Consider the following 21,059-nt stretch of genomic DNA (forward strand, 5'->3'; position numbering starts at 1 on the left):
GTTGTACTGTTACACTAGTTTGGGAAGACTATACATCCTTTTAACATGCCTAAGAATACAATCCTACAGTTTCTAGCATTTATGGCAACACAAAATTTCTAACAATCTTCCTACCATGGCAAAGCCACTCTTCCATTGGTAGCCCTAGCATCTTATCCATCCTTTCCCAAAAGTAAATAACATCCCCATCCTCTCTTTCAACTTTGTACCAATAGTTATTTGGAAATTTGGAGTTCAGGTTCAAAAGCTCAAGGTTAGCATTAGGTTAAAATGTTGGATTAGGGGAGAGAGAGTATGGCTAGTACATGGAGAGGGAAAATTTGAATGAGAAAACCCAAACCCAAACTTGTACTTCTCTCTACTAGTTTTGGTACGTGGAGAGAGAAAATATTGAAGAGAGAAAGAGTGAAACTCAACCCCAAACCCAAACCCATACTTCTCTCTAAAATTTTGAGTACATGGAGAGAGAAAATGTGAATGAGGGGAATAAAACTCAAGCTCAAACCATAAACTTCTCTCTAAAAGTTTGAGTACGTGGAGAGAGAAAAGTATGGGGAGAGAGAGAGAAAGTTTGGTTTTACTTGAGGACTAATCTCTCTCTTTTTGAATAATTAATATAATTAAACCTCCCTGTAAAAGGTTTGGGTAACAAATATGACAAGAGAAATCTTACCAATAGACTAGAAGAGAAGACAATTGAGTTTGAAAGAATCTCAAACATGCAGCTGGACACCTTGAGCCAGATGATGAATGCTCATCATGAGCTAAACATGAAGGACATCGAGATCTTCACTCTGAGAATGTAGGATGAAAAATTGTAGAAAGAGTTGAAGAGAGAAAATTATATAGTAGAGAGCTTCAACAAATCAAGTGAAGCCATCAAGCACTTTGAACAATTGTTGAAATCACCAAGATCTAGGAATGACATTTCAAGACTTGGTTACACCTACACCGAGCAAGGAGAATCATCCAAGACTATAGAAGAAAGGAGTAACAAAGGTAAGAAAACCAAAGCTAATTTTAATTTCTATGGTAAAAAGGGACATACCTCTAATGTGTGTAGGAGCAAGAATGGTCATCAACATGATAAGCCTAAGAAAGTAAGCTTTTGTCACAAGTGCAAAAAGAAAGGACATCAAACATATGAATGCATAACCAAGACCATGAGGACACCAAGATTTTATGGTCACTACTACAACTACAAAAGTATGGACATAGAGCTTTTGAGTGCAAATCAAAGCCTATGTGGACACCTAATCAACCTACAAGGAAAAACAACCGTGCACACCACCACAATTGGGATTACATTACTAGGAAAAGCTATCATTATTGTTACGAGTTGGACACATTCTTAAAAATTGCATAAGGAAACATTTTAGAGGGAATTGCACTAGGTGGTTAAGACAAACCACATGTTTTAGTTGCTTGAAGACTGGACATATCAGCAGGAACTGCCCAACAAGGGCTAAGGCACCCAAGTTAGAAGTCAACAAGGGTAAAGAGAAAGTTGATGTTGAAGAAATAAGAGGGAAAATGAAAAAGACTTGGAAGAAGAAAGATGAGTGCAACACATCATATGGAGGGATCACTTCACCTAAGAGGTCAAGTGATCACACTTCATCCAACTAAGCAAAAGAAAGATGTATGGGACTAGTATACAAAGCTATATCCTACATCAGTCCCAAAGAACAATGGAGTACTGTAAAGAAGAAATCAGCATGAGAAAAGATGCCAAGTCAAAATTTTGAAGAAGTTGCCAAGTTACCCTTGGATGCCAAGCAAAGCTCCATTACATGCCGAGTTGCTAGTAGCAACCGAGTTGATAGTTGATGCCAAGTGAATGAAATTTAATAGATGCCAAGTTATGTTGAAACCTTCAAGTGCTAAGTTTACAGCTATATGCATTATGCAATAAATGCCAAGTTTTGAATCATATAAGGTTGAATTTCACTCATTTTTACACCATTCAAATGCAAAGCAAAGAAAAGAAGAGTGAAGAAGTGATCAAGTAGCAACCTAATAGCCATTTGCATGGATCTCAATAGTAATTTAGCACAAACTCATCGATTTAAAGGTATTTATTAGGTACCAAGCTACAAAGTGTTAAAAGTTTATTACATATTTAAACCCTAGTTCAGTAAAACAACATCAAGCTCCAAAAACTCCAAAGGAAAAAAGAGTCATGAGGTTCAATTAGTTAGTAACGAAGTCAAACAACCTGAGTTCAAACACATTCCTAAGGTTGCATATAAGAACAACCGAGCCAGTTCTTTATCCATTATCCCATCCAAAGTAGTTATGGTCCAAGATGTGAGAAAATGTTATAACTAAAAAATTGGTGCCATAGGTGATCTTGAAATCTTCCAAGCCTATGAAAAGTTAGGTGATAATAGGATACTGAAAAAATGAATTTGAGATAGTTGAGAAAAAGGGTTTGACAAATGCCCTAGTTTTTCCCATAGCGTTCAAGACTGAATGGATTCACATTGTTTTGAGTCAAATTCATGATGGCTATCTATGGCTAGAGATAGGACCTATTAAGATTACCAAAAGGATAGTACATAGAGTTACGAGATTCCCAATCCTAGATCAACCAAAGAACTTGAGAAGTGATAGAAGGGAGGCCATTGAGAAGAATACATGAGCCAAATAGAACAATAGAGGAATGACCATTGACACTGTAATAGAACCCCTAGTTGACTTTGTAGTTAGAGTGATTTCACACAAATTCTACCAATCAAGTAGACTGAACAAAATACCCTATGTAGCTGTTGATGTAGCTTACAAGCTGGTCAAGAAAGATCATACCTATGATCTAGTAGAACTAATGCTTCAGCAAATAAATGAAAATTTGGGAGCAATAAGAAGATCGAAGGGAGAAAAATGCAAATTTGGATCAGTATTAGTCTACATATTCTTCTATGTGATAGAAGAATTCCTTTCAATTAGGCAGGTAAATTGGAATTCCAACATGTTTGCAATCACACAAATCAATGAGTTCATTGATCAGATCAGGATAATTTTGAGGCTCAGATGACTAGCTATTTTGAGGAGATTAAGAAATCCATGAAGAAAAGAATGAGAATACCAGTTTCATTGGTAGAGCAACATGTCAATGACATATGCTTTTTGGTTGACATTGACTACACATACATTCAAGCTGTAGTGCCAAGAGTAAGATGGCTTAGGTCACTAGGCTATGAGTTGGATGTGGACCAAGCCTTAGCTATAATCACTATCCTACTTGGAGAAGATATTGAAAAAGTTGCCAAACCTTTTAGCACATATGATGTGGTCAAGTCAAGGGTTGAGATAGACTTGAAGATAGCCTCTGTTATCAAGAGGAAAGATAAATTAGTGAAGAAAATAAAGAAGAAATTTGGAGCAAATATTGAAGGAGAAGTAGGTGGGGAAGAAGAAGAGCAAGGGCAAGGGCCTATGGAGTTGACATAGGGCTTAGGAGAAGATAAGGAGGAAGGTGATGAGGAAGAAGAGGTTGAGGAAGCACCTACTCAAGCTGAGCAAAAGAAGAGAAAGGCTAAAACTTAGCCTGTAGCTCAGCCAAAGGCCAAGAAGGTAGCAAAGCCCACTCAAGAAAAACCAAAGAAACCTATAACAAAGGCTACTACAAGGGTAACAACAAAAAAGGAAAAAGATGAAGAAAAAGAGAGAAAGAAAGCCACTAAACACCCTCCTAAAGAGCCAAAGAAAAGAAGAAAGTATGTGGCACAGCCAGATATTGATGATGAAGAAAGAACAAAGTTAGAGGATATCAACCAATTTAGAGTGGTAAGCTATCCTCCTAAGTCTAAAATTGATAAACTTTGTGAAAAGATTAGGAATGTAGATTTAAATGATTTAAAGACTCTTGATTTTAATAAAATTAGTAGAGAAGAGCAAAATAAAGTAGAGGAATCTGTGTATGCCATGATGGTAGAATTCAGAAACACACCTCTAGAACTTGACAATACCATGCCCAAGGAACTGTATGAGATAGTTGAAAATAAATGGCATTATTGTCTGAAAATGGAGAAGGAGATTAGAGAATCTACTTTAGCCCAAGTGATGCCTGACCTAAAAAAAGGTCAAATAATAAAGGAAAATAGAAAACATGGTGGCAAATTTACACCTAAGTATAGAGCCTTCAACATCCTACAAAATAATATTGAGGATGTAGTGAATAAATCCACACAATTGTGGAAGTCAATTTACAAGGTGACCGATGACAAAGATGAAGAGGAAAATAAGGTAGAAGCTAGTACTAAGGAGAAGGTAGAGGCAAAGGGAATAGAGAAGAAGGAAGAAGAAAAGAAAGAGGAGGAAAAGAAAGGTGAGGAAGAAAAAGGAGAGGAAGAGAATAAAGAGAAAGAAGAGGAGGAATTAGCTAAGAGATAAGACATGGAAACAATTGAACAACAAGAGCAACAAGAGGAACAAAGTGTGCAAGACACACAAATGCCACCTCCTAGTCCTCCTCATGTAATCATCACACCTATAGAGACAATAACTATTAAGGATGTTATTGAAAATTCAGCTCAGAACATCAATCCCCTAACTGTAGAGGATCTCTCCAAGATCCTTCACCAATCTACTTTATAGGCATAGTTATGCACAAACCCTGTATTGGTAAGTATTGATGCACTATAGAAGGTAGTAGAAGAAACATAAAGGGAAAATGTGAAACCACAAGAACCACCTTTCACCTATACAACTACTTGCACTAAAATTTTGATGCTTCCACCACCTCTACCAAGTGCAACAAGTGATACTGTTCAGATGATGAGTGTAGAAAAAGGGGAAGACACAAGAACAACAGGACAAACTTCTTCATCTAATCCCATAGTATAGATAATAGGCCCACCCCCAATAATTGTGATTGATCAAGGCAAATTAGAAGAGGAAAAGAAGGAAACAAAAGATGAGGAGCAAGCTACAATCTAGACATTGATTGAATTACCAAAAACTAGCACTCCTACACAAACTCTTCAAAATCCGAGCACTGAAATGATATCATTGCAAGTACAAACACCAGGCTTGAGCTCTAAAAAAATTTCCAAGATACTTCACAATGGAGATCCTAAGCTAGATGAAGGGATTATTATACCTCCTTATGGTTCCAAGACCATAACCATTGAGTAGATAACTGAGATGTAGAATGTATTGGATAGGAGAACAAGGCAGGAGATACTCAAAAAAGAGTATAAACACAAGAAAGCATTGAATGAAATTAAGGAAATCTGCATGTATGCCTTTAGCTTTTAGTCACCAGATGAATGAAAGCCCATAATGGAGCAACTACTAGATATAGTTGACTAGGTGACCAATGAAAACTAGGATACTAATGCTAAACTCATGGAATGGTCAGAAAGAAAATTTCAAGGGAAGGTAAATGGAAAGATATTAGGTGATATAGCATTATCACAGGTAGAGTTGGCTAAGAAACTTGAAAAAGTCAAAACTGTACTTAAGAACACTTTCTCATTGTACAACAAATTGTGTGACTTTCCAACTTCACACAAGAGACTAGCCAACACATATTGAGCTTGGAGAAAAATGTTAATATTTCTAGCATGAAGTTACCCTTAAATCCAACTCAAAGTGAGAAGCGTTTTGCACAATCACTTTACACTCAAAGGGAGTTAGCTATACTCATAGCATAGGAAGCCAATATAAAGGCTAAATTGATGAAAATTCAATCCTCTATCACCCCACATTTGGAAGTCCTCCACAAGGAGCAAGTATATGTAGAAATAGTTCTAAAGAAAGATCCTAATCTTTCTACACTTGATGGACTTGTACACCTTGCTAAAGAGACTTCCATCTAGCACAAATCACTAGACATTGCTTTGGAGAATTGGGATGCAGCTCTAAAAATAATAATGGAGGTAAATAGTAACTTTTTGGCTAAGTATGGTATTACTCCTTAGAACCCTTTGACATTAGTGTCAAAAAGGGGGAGATATATGTTTTAGGGGAGATATAAGGGAGATATAATATTTTAATTAAGATATAACTAAGGGGGAGAATACTACAAATTTTGATTACATTCACTCATTCATTTTGAGAATAAAAAGGAAAGCTTGTAGATAGCCAAAAGGGGGAGATAAGTAATAAGACAAAGTGAGGGAGAGATACAAAATTTTGGCAATCATATGGAAGATAACTCTATTCAATATAAGATTTGATACAAAATGCAAGAATTCCATAGCTCTAATAGATCATATACAGAACACAGGTACAAAATATAGGAACAGGGCAAAAGACAAAGAGTATCAGGCACATCAGCACCGAATTTTGGTTTCAAGAATGAATAAGGAACAATCATCTCAGGGGAGTTATAAGGCATATTATTCCTTACAAAATTTTGAAATTTTTATGAAATTTTACATATATGCCAAGCAAAATGAAAAATGTAATCATAAGGTCAGTTCAATAATGCATAGTTAAGTGTTTTTGACACTCATGTCAAAGGGGAAGATTGTTGGTCTTAGAATGGTTTTGACATTCGAGTGTCAACACACTTAACCAATTTCACTATGTATGCCAAGCTATAGTATGTGCTGAGCTAGAATTTCAATAAGTGCAGAGTGACTTTAGGTGCCGAGTAAGCAATACATGCTGAGTGATATATAGGTTCCAAGTCACAATTGATGCCAAGCAAGTTAGAATGTTTCATATGCTGAGTGAGATAGAATCATACATGTTCCAAGAAAGATAGAATGCAATAGGTGCTGAGAAAACCAAGATAGTATATGTGCTGAGCACCAGTAGTCCAGTATGTGCCGAGTAACACATAATCAACATATAAGTTTGTACCCTCACAAACTCAGATGTAAACCATTTTTTTGGAGCTGACATAGAAAGATTTTGAAGGAAAACAAGGATAAGAATGAATCTTGTATATTTCCTATGCAATCACCATGCAACCAATCAGCAAAATGGAGAAGGCATGCAAGCAATGAGAAAAATGCAAGGAATGAGAAGGAATTCAAGATTCAATATGGATCATAGATCCATACCTAACCCTAAGTCTATGAAGTCTTTATAAGGAGGATTAGACCCCATGATTTTATGATGCTGAAGAGAAGTTAGAAGGAAGTTGCTAAGTAGATAAAAAATTATAGAACAGAGCAAACAATAGGGGCATCATAGACTTAGAGAATTGAGCAACAATTATGCATTTAGTTGGTTAGAACAGGACAATGGATAAGAACAAAGATCAGATCAAGCAAGGGTCACATCAAAGAGCAGATCAAGGGCCTAAATCCAGCAATTAAAGATTGCATACTGTCAAGTTAATTATTCTAATACTTTCTTGCCATTGTATTAGATGTTGGAAATCCTATATTGATAGGTTAGCTTAACAGCTAGGGTGGAGAACCTTTGGAGAAGGTGACTGAAAATTCTATTGAATTAAGTGGGTTTAATAGCCTACTATAAATCCTTTAATAGGGTGACACTTCTTGTAAAGTGTTTGTAAATCCTTTAACCAGGTCACTATTGACATAGTGTAAAGCCTTTAATAGGGCAGGCCTTTCACAAGGCAGACCATCAGAAGTGGTTAAACAATTATTGCTATAGTGATTTTGTGGGTATCATCCCCACCCTAGTTTTACCTTCTTATTCTTGGAGGGTTTCTAGGTTACCAAATTCCTGGTGTCATGTGTTGATGCATACTTTTATTTCATGTTTGCTTAAATGTTTATATTCATGTAGTTTACTTTCAGTTATGTGATGAAAATGATTTAAAATGATAAAAACTAGTTACTTCTAATTTGCCCCTCCTCTCAGAAGTATTCTTCCCATTTTGAATATTTTAACAATGTTTCATCTTCCCTTATACACCTATGCATTACTTGATTAGGACTACTATAAAACATAAATTCAAAAATTCAAGAATAGTTAAAGCTCTTCTTAGCTAATAACTTCCTTTCTTTAGTAGAGAAGTGAACTCACATCTTTTTTGTGGTTAGGTAATTAGAAATATCTACATACCATGGATTTTGTGGTAACAAAAAAAGAGATGTTCATCTAGAAAACTATCATTAATAGCTGTAGGATCATCAGGGAAATACGACTGAGAGAGAAAGTTATTTACTACACTAGCCTTGTTGGGCTTATCTACTATTGTGATATCAAAGTCTAGCATAAGTAGTAACCAATGAGGTAATCTTCCTACTATTGCATTCTTATTAATTAGGTACTTAATAGAAGAGTGGTCAGTATGAAAAAATATTTCATATCTAGTAATATAGTACTTGAATTTATTTAGTGCATTTATAACTGCAAGAGCTTCCTTTCAATGATTGTGTAGTTGAACTATACACCTTACAAAATTTTACTGATGAAATAAATAAATTTCTCAACTAAGTCTATCTTATGACCTAGCACAACACCTATAGAATAATCTAAGGCATCTATATGAAAGTGGAAAGGCATTCCCCAATTGGACCCTCTCAAAATTGGTGGTGTAGTGAGAACCTCTTTAAATTGTAGGAAATATGTAGTACACTTAGAATCCCTGTAAAATTTAGAATTCTATTTTAACAAGTTATAAAGGGGTGCTGCAAGTTGACTAAAACTATTTATGAATCTTCTATAATACCTGACATGTCCAAGAAAACTTCACACATCCTTTTGCTTCTTAAGCATGGGCAAAGTACCGATTACCTCAATCTTTGTTGGGTCTACTTGGATGCCTTCTGATGAAATAAAATTATCAAATACAAATCCTTTTTCCATCATCATGAAATATTTCTCACTATTTAGGGAAAGGTTATAGTCTTGGCATCTCTTAAGTACATTTTCTAGGATTTCTTTTGCTTCGTAAAAAGTAGTCCCATAAATAGTAAAATAATCCATGTAAATATCCATACAATCAATAGATATATTAGAAAATATACTTATTACATCTTGTTAGAATATGGTTGAAGATTGCACGAGTAAAAAGTTAGGAATGAGTAGGAAAAAGTTACCCATGGACATGTGAAGGTTGTTTTCTCTTGGTCCTTATAACCTATTCATATTTGATTGTAACCACTAAAACCATACAATAAATAAAAATATTTTTTGCTAGCTAGGTTGTCAAGAACTTGATCTATAAATGGTAATGGGAAGTGGTATTTCTTAGTGGCTGAATTGAGCTCTCTGTAATCCACACAAAATCTCCATTTTCCTACCTTCTTTGGTACTATAACTAGGGGTGGGACCCATTGGCTATAGGAGATGGGGTAGATAAAACCAACACTTAATAACTTCTATAGCTCATTCTTAACTATATCCCTTAAAATAGGGTTGAGTCTCCTTTGAGGCTGATAGAAAAGTTTGAATTTAGGACTAATGAAGATCTTTTGAGTGTAGTGCTTAGGATCCCATCATTTCATGTCTATGTAGTCACAAGAAAATGCTTGTTGATTTTCCTAAAGTAACTACAATACAATTTTTAGATGTGGAGGTTATAAAGGATTGATAATATTAAGTTCTCTCCATGGAACAACTTCCATCTTGATGACATTATTTGTTATGAATAGCTGAGGAATAGGAGAAGAGCCCACCTCATGAGGTAATAATGAGTAAAGGAATTGGGATGCTTCTAAATGTTGAGATGTGGTCAAAGGTGGTAATATGGTTTCTGTTGGAGTTCTTTCTTGTAGAGAACATATCAGGTGGATTAAAACCTGATACCAAGAAAAAAAGATAGGGACTAGCCTAAGGATGAGCTAAATACTATATTTAGCAAGGCTAAATCTTGGTTCTGTGCCAATTAATAGAGTCATAAAAACTCACTTCTCTTTAGGCTCTGCTAAGACAAGGTGGGAAAATCTAAGGGATCTATCTTATTAACTTGATACTCTTCTATGCAAGACTATCCCCTATAGTAGAAATGGTCAATATTCTTATATAATTTCTTGACAAACTTCCTAATTGTAGAAGCTAATTACAACCAAAGAAAGTAACAAAAAATAAGCCATGAATGACACTTCTAGATCTTTAACACATAAAATGGGAAATTGATATTGTTGTTGTGTAAATTTCCTATAGTTATGTGAATGTTCCAGTATGCCTTCTAACTCATGGATGAGCTAGTGCCTTATCCATTGGGCTATAGAGTCAATGATTAGCAATTTAGACCTTTATAATCAACTTGTGATTAAGATAGTCAACATTAAACTTTTAGTTTCATTCTGATTCTGATCCTTTTCATAAACCCTAAAACTTATATATTATAGAAAGCAATTACCCAATTTTTTAAATGAGCAATAATTAATAAGAGATATACAACCATTTAGATTGCATTAAACTAAAGAGAAAAACTTATCTATTAAGTCTCAAAGCTAAAGATATGTGAAAAACAGACAAGACTTCAAAGACAATGATAATTAAAGATAAATTCTTCTATTTAATTTCAAAATTGCTGACAAAACTTAGAATATAACGCATGGATAAAACCACTTTTCTAGAATGTTTTCTTTTTTGTATTCAAATATGCATATAATATAACTCATTCAAGTAACTACATAACACTCTGGATGGATTGAAAAATAATAATATGACATATATGAAAATTCTATAGATAACCAACCTCTACTTCTCATCTTGGGAATCCATAAATAGGAATGCAACAAGCTACATATGAGAGGAGGACACATGTCAACATTTTTATGGAAACAAAATCTTTTGGAAGATGTACATAATAAATACATAGATGACTCCCAAAATATCGATAAAAAAGATAAGTAGCTAAGGAAGCAAAAAAACATTAATGTTGAGTCTTTGACCTTTTCTTCTTCTTGTACTTTATCTGCCTCATATGCAAAAATCTTAGCTACCTCATTCTAGTAGAGCCTTTATTTCACCTACTACTTCCCAAATGTAAATCTCTCTTTTGGTGGGCCAATTAGTATTCTTTACCTCTTGTAAGTCTTGAGTGGCCTTGGTCCACCTGGCATCCATAATTGCTTTGGATTCAACAATAAATTTATTCAAATTTATCTCTACCCTAAAAAGAGAATCAATCAAAGTATGGAAAGGGGAATCAGAGGTATCCTAAAAAATTGCTACTATAGTCTCACAGGTCAAAATGTCATCAAAAGAAGTTGACCACTCATGCTAGTCCCTTACTACAATGGTAGCACCAAGTATTGATGGTATACAATGTCCTACTCTGTTAGTCAAAATTTTCAATTTACCTTGTATAACTTGTAATTTACCAGTAAAGAAGCCACTTAATTGTCTTACTATTTCTAGGCTCTCCTTTATAGTGATAGTTTTATCTTTTATATCTAGCTTTTTAGCCATCAACACAATTAATCTATCCAAAAATTGAATGTAGGGCCCACATAGACCAAAAGTAGGTGTTAACCATGAGAGTGCCTCATTACAAAACTGGTCAACACTTTGTAAAGCATCAAAAGAATTATAAGCCTATTGTGATACATTCTTTAGGACATCAACCCTATGGCTTATCATACTTCTAAGGATCTCTATCCTTACATCTCCTCCTTGCTAGACTAATTGAGTGTCAATGCTCATTCTCCTTGGTTGTGAGGACTCATCTTCCTCTGTATATTCAATCTGAACAAAAGCATCAGTAATATCCCTAATTGGCACTAAAATCCCTTGTCCTTCTTCTCCCTAAGTTAGAGCCATTCTCTATTTTACCTATGCTAGATGCTCTCTAAGGGATGCAATTTCATCATCAAGTGTTTGGACCTTAGCTTCAAGCTCAAAAATTCTTTCCTTATATACATGATTTCTTCTGAGCTCATTTTCATATAGTTTCTTGACATCAATGTAGTCATGTATGGGTTGGGCCAACCTTGTCTCCATTTCCTCTACCTTGGCTTCATTCATAAATGAAAAATGTTTTAATGCCTTGGAGATCTCTATGCCAGAGGTGCCCTATAGAGTCAATATTATCATGTTGCCCTGCTGTGTGCTTTGTACACCATCAATTTAGGTTTTTTAGAAGCTAGGGCCATGCTCCAAACTACCAAGGACTTGGTATCAATGTTGAAACCAATCCCTCTCTTCATTCCCTCATCACCAATTACCTCATAGGAGATGACATTTTCCTATATTCTAATTTGATCAAGCATGAAATCTTGCTCCAAGTCCCAACCAAGCACTAGCAACATACCACTTCTTTGGACTAGATCCCTGGCCTCCTCTAAAGTTATTACTTCACTTTCAGGATCATAGGCTTGCAGTTTTTTCAATCAACTCCATCCTCTGTTCATCTGATTCATTAGGTTTCATTTTGTGGATGAGCTCACTTTATTTTATTTTATATAAAAAGCTCTTGAATTCATTGGATTTGATAAATTCATCATCCTCCAAAAATTACTGAGCTTGGATGATCCTATCATCCAATCTTGCTTCAACTAACTCTATGCCTATCAAAGTGTTCTCTGTTGCATCAGCTCTAGTTTGGAGGTAATTCTGTCTTATGTTAGTAAAATACTGACTGCTTCCTGAAAAAAATTGCAAATTTTTTTTGCCTAACTTAGGGAGGGATCTACACAATTTTCTACATTATGTGCCCTTTTTCCATCCAAGATGCTTGGGGTGCATCCTCCTCCTCAACCTCAAGGGTCACATCAGGTTGCAGGCTATTAGGGCACACTTTTTCTTGATCCCCCATTGGACCTTCTGGCATCTTGGTCATGATCTCTGCATGGTCCATGACCATCTTTCTAATTCTCTAGGGGTAAGGGATATCCATGTAAAAACCTAGGAATTCGGATCAATTCTCTTTAATTCCTTTTCTACCTTTACAACATCATTAAGCTTTGAAAGCTTTTCAATTGCCTCCCCTTCTGCTACTATGTTTGGGATGATGTTTTAATGGGGTAGCTCTTGGGAATTGGGAAATACTTAGTTCTCATTTCTTTCAATGTTGCCATCATCCATCCCTTAGAGTCATACATTCTATATGGGCATGCGCATAAATTATATTGGTGTAGGAAAGCATGAACATAATCTAGGGCCTCCTTGCCAATGGTAAAATCACCAATTTTAAAACATCTACAGAAAAATGTTCCCCTATGCACCTTAGGGCCTAGATACTCTCTATTAACCATGAATAATTGGCAAATAAATTCAATTATTCCTAATTTAGGAGGAATTAACTTTGAAAAAATATGGGGTGGCTAGGGACAACCATAGACTCTCATTAGGGAAAAGGTAGGAAATAGAAAAATATCACCCCAATTATGATCTAGCCTTTTTTACTTAGGTAGTAGGGTTGGTCTTAAAAGTCCTTTCAATATTTTAGGGGCTCTAAAATACCATGGGTCTAACATTTTCATAATAACAACACTAAAATTATTGAAAAAGGACATAGAATTAGAAAATTGATAAGTGCTATCCCATACCCATTTCCATAGCTGCACTGGAAAATCTCCATTTAAATCAAAAGTTTGATCAATAAAATCAGAGTTGATATATCCCACATTCTTTTAGAGGATCAAATGCATTAGCAATGAGTAATAGGGGAAGGTGAATTCTCTCATATCTCTAGTCCTAGCTCTGGCAATGTTCTCCTTCATTATATCTAATATATGACTAACATAGTCATATTCATAGGCATGATAGGCATCTTGTACATCCCTAGTCCCTATGTACTCTACTCCCCAAACTTCATTAGACCCATCCTTTCCTACAAACTTTTGGACACCATATAGTCTTTACAAAATAACTTTTGAATTTGTCCAGGGGCATCTTCTTTTGTATCTTCTTTGGGTAATCACCCACCTTCTTCAAATAATCAAGAACATGTTGCAGCAATTAGGCCCCTATGAAAGCATTGGTGTTTTCCTCAAATCTCCTCTATAAGTCCTTCAAATGTACAGGCTGACCCATTACTCCAGTTAATCCAAAAGCTTCAATGAAAGATTCTTGGTCTAGAGTACATAGAATAGTTCCATCCTTTCTGTGAAAAGACTTAATGGTAGGGTTGTAACATTGGAATAGGGCCTTCATCAAGTCCACATCCATGAAAACCTTTGGTGAAATCAGCTTGGCAAGGTTCTTCTTCCATGAATTATAAATAGGGACCTTCTTCTCCCTATCGCAATAGAAGAAGTAGAAGAGCTTAGAACTAGTAATGTTAGGGCACTTGACATCTCTGCACCTAGAATATGGATCAAAGAAAGTATGATCATTAGTAGAGTTTGCATTTTTAGATCCTAGAAACAACTTTATCAACTATTCCAGGAATCGCTAGGCTTCTTTTGTTTGGTTTTAACTCCCTTTGAGTTTGAGGTCTTGAAGATTGCCATTTCTGAGGCTTAGATTTCTTCCACTTCTTGGTTTGACATTTTGCGAATTTGAAACTAAATTGCCCAAAATTGGAGATATTCTGTCTCTTACAAGATTTGGAAACAACAATTTAGAATGTATAGAAAACACAGGATAAACTCAAATTCTTTCTCTTTGCAAATGGTGAACTGTGATAATAAGAAAATAAGATCTTATAAGTTGATATGTGTAGATTAACATTTATGTTACATTGATTTCAACATGCTTGAAAAATGATCTCGATCCTTTTTGTCAACTTCATGGAGCATCACCATTAATTTCCAACTATGCACTTTTCATACTACATTCAAAACTGATTGGTTGAGAAGCCCATATTTCTTTTCTCGTCATTATGTTTCCTATCAAGATTAGATTCTATGATATTATGACAAGCATTTTCAAAGCATCATAAGTCACTTTTTGTTGCCCTACAATCATATGATCATAGTTAAGCTTCCCCTCTTGTACCATCACAATAGAACATGTTTTCTTTTATGATGTTATGGCCATCTTGAAACTATTACATTGTAACATCGACAATTTATCATTCCTTCTGTGCGATCTTACAATAAGCCCTAGTCATAACCTCGAAACAACCTTTTCAAAACCTTGAGATCTCACAATGAAAGACCTATCGTAAGATCGGATACCACAACTTATCATTCAACTTAACTTTTTTGTCCCACAAATGCTGACAAAAAACATATCTGGCATATGTATGCTAGGCCCTGGCTCTGCCCAATCAGAAAATTGACATCTATTCTGACAACTCATGACCTATTTGTCTTTATAACCCTTACAATCCTACGATGATAGAATGTTGTGCCATCACAATTATGCCTTGATCCTTTATATGATCACATGACAACCATTTGTTGTAGCATCTTAACTCTTAAGCCTAAACCCTTCAATCATGCAATAAGCACTGTGGGATTGTAGATCTTCCTCCTTTGCTTTACAATCTATTGAGAAACACTTTATCATAGGATCGTAACTACCCTTTCTCTTTGCTCCTAATGCCACAATGAATCCTTTATTGTAACATTATAAAAAATATCTCATAAAAAAAATATAATGCCATACAACCTTATGACACAAAGGACATCGTATGATTGGGGAAGATCAAAATCCTACCTCTAATAGCACGAAAAAAGTTAATCGTGAGATCGTAAAAGACCTTCATGCTTGCCTATGATATTCTGCTAACCCTTCATCATAACATCATAGAAAACAATGTACTTTAGGAAAATAAAAGCCCACTCATTTATATGGCCTAGGGTTAGGGAAAATATGGAGATTATGCAATTCAATAGGCTTAACTATAAATGGGAAAAATATAATCATAACCCTAGCAAAAAAAGATCAAAAATTTCAACACAAAATGTAGAATTTTCTCATCAATGAAAAAGGAGCTATTAGTGGCTCTGGCTGGGGATGATGGATAACTTGTATCCATGCAAGAAATTATAATTTTTGGTTTAAGAAGACCAAACACGTAAAAAAGTGAGCAAGAACTAGAGACTATACAACAAAATGTACATATATACAAAGGCTAAACACATTTGCACAAGTATTTACAAAGATATACTATTTTTTGGGAAATAAAAATACCTTTAACAGAAGTATCTCTTCAAAAATTGCCCATGAACTAGAAATTCTAAAAGATTTCTTGACAATTCTTAAATGAAGTATGAATCTTCACCCCAAGAGGAGTCAACCAAATAAAGTCCCAGGCAAAGGGGATCAAATTTCCCATTTTTACCTTTATCTTCTAGCCTTGTATTCCATATCAAAACAAGATCATCAGATTGAAATTGCCTAATTACTACCTTTCTATCATACAAATGCTTTGTTTGTAGCTACAATTTCATGTTTCTTATAGAGGCTTCTTTTCTTGTTTATGCTAATCCACCCAATTCATCAATTCTCTCATGCATGCCATTAATGATGTCATCATCATACATCTAAATATAGTTATACAAACCTATCAAATTATTTTTAGGCATCCTAGCCTAAATTACATATACAAGGTCAAAAGGTGATACACCTATTGCCTTCTTAACTGTCACTCTATTAGCCTATACAACTAACTGTATTTTTGAGTCCCAAGCCTTTTTGTTATCATCCAAGGTCCTCTTGATGACTTTTAATAAACTTTTATTTGTAGATTCTACCTACCCATTCCCTTGTGGGTGATAGGGTGATGAGATTGATCTAGTGATGCCATATTTTTCATAGAATTAAATAAATTCTTCAAATCTAAAGCACATAGCATTATCAGTTACTATTCTTTCAGGGCATCCAAACCTTGTAATGATGTTTTTGAGTAAGAAATTATTCACTACTTTTCTGGTTGAATTTCTAATAGGGATTACCTCAACCCATTTTTTGAAATAATTAGTTGCAACTAGTATCCTAGAAAAACCACTACTAGAGCTAGGTGAGATCTCACCTATAAAATCCATTCCCCATTTTTGGAAAGGTGCTTGGACCTCAACTGATTTCAAAGGTGTATTTCCAAAAAAATTGAATTTTCTTGCAAACCTCTGGCATGAATCACATTTTTGTACCAAAACTTGAGCATCCCTAAACAATTTAGGCCACCAAAAACCTAACCTCCTAACCTTGTGGGCTGTGGTCTTTGCCATATAATGCCCCGCACATATACCTGAATGCAGCTCACTTAATATTTTTTCAGATTTCTGTTGATCAATGCATTTTAGCAGTACACCTTCAAAATTTCTCCACCATAACATTCCATTTACAATAATATATCTAACTAAATACAATTTTATAGTTCTCTTTTCATTTTCTATTAGATGAGGTGGAGATTGCATGTGTCACAAGTAATATATTACATCTTCATACCAATCATAGTATTCCATATCACATGTGCTAAGGCTGAGCTCTTGATCTTCAGCATTGATTTGATTGGCATCCAAATTTTTTTGTGTAATGAGCTTTTCCAATCCTTGACCCCTTACTAGCTTAGTAATCTAGATATCTACATTGAACTCTTGGATTCTATTAATCCATCTACATCTTCTACTAGATACCTCTTGCTAAGAGAAAATATCCTTTACTGTTGCACTTGGCACAAATGCTATGAAAATAACCCCTACAAGATAACATCTGAAAGCCTTGATAGCCTTGACTAGTGCATATGCCTACTTCTCATTAATATCATACTTTAATTCTATAGGTTGTAGGGATTTACTAAAAAATGTTATAGGTTGTTCATGCCCATTTTCAATTTTTTGAAGTAAAACTGTTGCAACAGTATGAAAATATGCAAAAGATAAAATGTGCATAGGCTTTCCATAATCATGGGTCCTAAGCATTAGAGAATTCTTAATAGCACATTTTATTTCTTGGAAGGTAATACAAAGCTCACCTTCCCAATTTATTGTAGCACCTTTCTTGAACAATTTTGAGATTGGCCTACTAACTTTAGCAAAGTTGGTCACAAATCTCCTTAAGAAATTAACTTGTCCAAAGAAAGAATGTATACCTTTAACATTTTTTGGCTTTTGGACTTTGCCAATTGCTGCTACCCTTTCAGGATCAATCTTAACCCCATCTTTTGAAACTATATGACCTGGAAGTTTCCCTTCTGTGACCCCAAAGGTACATTTTCTTGGGTTCAAAGATACTCCATATTCCAAAGCCTTGAGAAAAATATTTTCAAGATGCATGCAATGGTCTTCAACTTTCTTAGAATATGCAATCAAATCATCTTGATACACTACCATGAATTTGTCAATATAATCTTTGAAAGCAACATCCATGGCTCTCTGAAAAGTTGCTCTTGTATTTATGAGGCCAAATGGCATTCTTACATACACCTAAATTCCCCAAGGGGTGGTAAAGGCTATCTTGAACTATTCTTTTTCATCAAAAAGAACTTGGTTGTATCCTAAAAAACCATCCATCATAGACATCAATTCTGAACTAGTTACTTGTTGAAGCATAACCTCCATATTGGGCAATCCATAATTATCTTTTAAAGAGGCAATATTCAGATTTCTAAAATCAACACAAAGCTTGATGTCACCATTCTTTTTTCTAATAGGTACTAGATTAGACACCCAAGAAGAATGCCTAATTGGTGTAATTATTCCCCCATCTTTGAGCTTCAATAATTCTTCCTGCAACTTAGGGGCTAGAGTAGGGTTCACAGGTCTTTGCTTTTGCCTAAAAGGTTTCACATCTTCTTTAAGAGGTATGACATGTTGGAAAAAATCATGCCTATAAGACTTAAGGTCATCATAAGACCATGAAAATACATGTCTAAATTTTCTTAATAAATCAATCAAAGACTTTTTGATCTCAGGGTTTAAGGTCTTTCCAATGTATACCTTTTTTGGGGAATCAACTATACCCAAATTAATTTCTTACAGTTCTTGTGGTTTGTCATTTTGTGCATTTGAGTGTACCATGTCTTGATTATCAAAAGCACTTTCCAATACAACTAGACCTTTGGGTACCTTGTTATTTTTTAATTGTAGGATCTCTTGCCCAAAAATTGTTTCTCTCCTATCAATGGTATTTACCAAAGTACAACAATAAAGTTCTTGTCCATGATATTTCTCCTCATTGAGTAGAAAATTTAGGATATCTTTATGATCCTCAAAAACTTTCCAAGTATATACATTGTTTAGGATTGAAGGCCTATTCTGTACTTCTATAGTAGATACACCAGAAAATGATATATCATCAGGGTTTATGGCCACACTTGCCAATAGATCTTCCATCTTATTGTTACTTCTACCTTTCCATATTATCCCAAAAGCATAAAAAGACTCAATCATGTCCCAAACAACATTCCTATATTGCTTCAATATTTTTTTTTTTTGACACATATATACCTCTAACTTGAGAGGTAACAAGTTTAGAATCACCAATAACATGCATTTTCTTGATTCCATGATGTGTTGCAACTTTCAATCCTAACAACCGAGCTTCATATTCTACAATATTATTGGTACATGTAAAATTTAGAGAAAAGGAGTACCTAAATGTATTCTTATTCGGGGAGACAAAAATAATTCTAGCTCCTAATCATTCCTTTGAAATTGCTCCATCAAAATACATATTTCACAAATTTGAGGAATCCAAGCAACATGTGACTTCTTGTTCAATTAGTACAGGTAATTTTTCCACTTCTTGGATGATTAATTTGGCTTTGAATGCATTCAAATCTATGTCTATGAAACAAGTTGTATCTTTGTCAATATCTTTTACAAAAATATGAGTTACTCTTGGTTCTTTATTAACCTTGATGGCCTTTTCCCTTACCTAAAAAGTGGCATATGATAAATCACATTGTATACTTCCTCCCATTGCATCACTCCACTTTCTTGAAAGTAGTATCCCATAATGGGGGGAATATCTACTATAAGGACTAACATGGTAAGTTCTTCATCAGGATATGTAGCAAGTCTAAAAGGTAAAGCATTAATAGTACCTATGATAGGTACCTCTCTCGCATCCATTTCCCTACACCTACCTTGTCTAGTATCAAATCCTAGACCAAGGGCCTACATAAGTTTAAAAGGCATTATGTTATTTGAAGAACTTGAGTCAATCATACAATTTTTTAATGTACTGCCTTTTATGATTAGACTTAAGAAAAAGGGATCAATATCCTAAAAATATGCAATTGATGAGTTGTCTAGGTACATTTGGGGTATTTGAGACATGACCCCATTCTCCTCTTTTTCTTTTTCTAGAACTAGGATTTGCAATGTACTTACTAGTTCTTGTGTAATAAAATTATTCTCTTGTATCCCTCTTAACCAAGACAAAGCCTTTTTCTTATGTTCAGCTATCCTAAACATCTCTGCCAAAAGAATTTTGACTGTGATCTATGATAGCATTGAGATCATATCAATTGGATCATAAGCAATATTTTTCACACTAACATTTGAAGGTATAGGAACTTGGAAAACATATGGATCCTTTTGCTTAATAACCTCAGATCTTGTTTCCTTTTATGAGATAGTTGGCTCACCAATTTCTCTATTCTAGAAATGCACCTTTTTCTTTGGTTCCCACTTCTTATTCTTGCTTTCCTTAATCTTAGTAACTTCAAGAAGATTCTTCTTATTTTCATGAGTAACCTTTTCAACATTATCTTTGATAAAAATACTAGATGACTTAAGGGGGGGTATTATTTACAACTCTATTTCTCAAATTGTAAGTACTCTAGACTTGTGCAACTAATTCTGAAGTGATTCTATCAATTTCTTCATTGGAAGGTTTTCTCAAGTTGATTTGATTAGTTGTAGCCAAAGTGTTACATATGACATTTTCATCTTGATCTTCATCATCAAAAAAACCTTGTTGGTGATATGTATGATATAACTCTCTTTGGCTTATAAAATCATGATTAGATTCATTAACATTTGGTTCTCCATCATTGTCATAGAGATGAATGATGCTACATGTTACATCTTCTTGCCATTTATCAATTACATCTTCATCATTTTGCACTTGCTGATTTATAGTAAAAGACTGAGCCACAAGACCAAAATTAGGGGAATGTGGAGACTGACAAACAAGACACTAGGGGACATCATCACTCAAATTTACTAAGTTTCTTTGCAAAGGGTCTAGTGTTCCTTTGCCCATGTTCCCTTATGTAGGATTAAGAATTGGCTTTTCATCCTTCCATTGAGTAGTATAGGTATAATTTTGCATCCTAGGTTGTCTATTAAAATTGTTATTAAAAGGAGCTCTCTTTGGGATATTTTTTT

Source organism: Cupressus sempervirens, chromosome 2 (genome assembly GCF_028749045.1).
Source record: "Cupressus sempervirens isolate cs-2001-9-10 chromosome 2, ASM2874904v1, whole genome shotgun sequence".
NCBI lineage: Eukaryota > Viridiplantae > Streptophyta > Pinopsida > Cupressales > Cupressaceae > Cupressus > Cupressus sempervirens.